This window comes from Orycteropus afer, unplaced genomic scaffold, assembly GCF_000298275.1.
Source record: "Orycteropus afer afer isolate SDZICR_OR568_19922 unplaced genomic scaffold, OryAfe1.0 scaffold00141, whole genome shotgun sequence".
NCBI classification, from domain to species: Eukaryota; Metazoa; Chordata; class Mammalia; order Tubulidentata; family Orycteropodidae; genus Orycteropus; species Orycteropus afer.
Window position 1 is genome coordinate 23,017 of NW_006921728.1, and position 1,919 is coordinate 24,935.

General features: G+C 40.4%; 1 protein-coding gene across 1 annotated transcript in view; it reads left to right on the top strand.

The window, feature by feature from the left end:
* Positions 1–1,919, top strand: part of MEP1B (meprin A subunit beta) — a 117,903-nt gene that overhangs the window by 3,356 nt on the left and 112,628 nt on the right. The window lies entirely within an intron of this gene.

Here is a 1,919-nt window from a genome sequence, read left to right on the forward strand (position 1 = left end):
TTATGTATGTTTTATTTAAAAATGGCATGTCAGAGGCATGTGACCTCCTCTAACTTCACAACCAAACCAAACCAAACTCACTGCTGTCAAGTTGATCCGACTCACAGCGACCCCTCCTTGGGTTTCCCAGGCGGTATCACTATGGAAGTCGATGACCCAACCTTCCTTCTGAGGAGTAGTATCAACAGGCCTTGAAACTCCACTGGGAGCTTTCCCTCCAGTAACAGCACTGCAGTGCCTGATGCTAAGTGCTGGGCCAACTCTTCCAACTGCACTCTCTCCTTCATTTCGCCTTGCACCTGGGCTTGAACTATCATCTGTATGTTGATGAATCCAAATGTATAGCTTTAGTTCTCTTCTGAGTCCCTGGGTAGCAAAAATGGTGAAGTATTGGACTATTAACCAGAAGGTTGGTGGTTCAAACCCTCCCAGAGGACACCTCTGGTATAAGAAAGACCTAGCAATCAGCTTCTCAAAGTTCATGGCCTTGAAAACCCTGTGGAGCAGTTCCGCTCTGCACGCACAGGGTTGCCATCAGTTAGAATCAACTTGATGGCAACTAACAACAATAACAGTTCTTTTCTTTCCTTGAGCTCCAGACTGGTCCACACAAGCGTCAATCTGTCAGGCCCATTTCAATGTATAAAACGTCTCAAACCTAAAGTGTCTTAAGGCCAAACTCTGATTATCCACACGAACTGTTCTTCCTCAGACTTTCCTCTTAGTAAAGTCATCACCACTCCCCTATCCCACTCCACCAAACAAGTAAAAAATTCAGGAGTCACCTTTGCTTCTTCCCTTTCCTTCACTTCCCCATCCAATCCATCTATAGTAAGTATTATAGTTTCTGTCTCCAGCTTATATTCCAAATCAGTTCGCATTCCCTGTAAGACAAATCTCCCATCACCTCTTATTTATTTATTTATTTCAATAGGTTCTTAATTAATATCATGCTCCTAAAATCTTTTCCAAGGAGCCCTGGTGCTGCAATGGTTAAGTGTTAAGCTGCTAACCAAAAGGTTGGCAGTTCACACCTCCCCCCCCCACCTCCCCAGCGACTTCACAGGAGAAAAAACTTAGCAATCTGATGCTGTAAAAATTATAGCCTAGGAAACCCTACGTGGGAGTTTCCAATGATGTTACATTGGGTTGCTATGAGTTGGAATCAATTTAACAGGCATCTAACAACAATATAATCTATTTCATTCTATACATGTTTTTAATCCTCCACAGCAAGGTGTTTTTTCACATAGACAGATCACATCATTTCACCTTCTGACTTGAAACTCTTCAACAGCTTTCCATGGCATTGAAGATAATATCCAAATTTAGCCATGGCCTTCAAGGTTTTGCATTAGCTAACTTTTGCCTACCTCTGTTCTCATCTCATCTCATCTCTTTTTCCCCTAACTCATCAGCCTACTGGTCTCAAAACATTCTTAAACCATACCAAGCATATTCCTACTTCAGAACCATACCACCTTCTTTCTCCTTCATTTAAAATGACCTTCCCAGGGCCCATTTCAATCATGACTCTTTCTTATCATACCCATCTCAGCTTAAAGAGAAAAGAATAAACATTATTATTAGTGATAGATTCAAAGAGCTATGGGAGCATATTGAAGGGACATTTGAAGAGTCCTATCCTGACTACTTTATTTAATATGTCCTCCAAATCCTTTACTCTGCCACGTCTCCCTTTTGTATTTCCTCCAGTTTGTTGTTGTTGTTATGTGCTGTCGAGTCAGACCTGCAGTCTTAAATTTATTCTGTTTATTTTTATATTTCTTATAATCTGTCTCCCCTACTAGATCTAAGGTTCAGGAAGACAGGGACATTGTTTTTTTTTTTTTTTTTAACCACTGTATTCCTAGCTTTTGAGTGGCATACAATTTTTATATTTATGAATACATTAATAA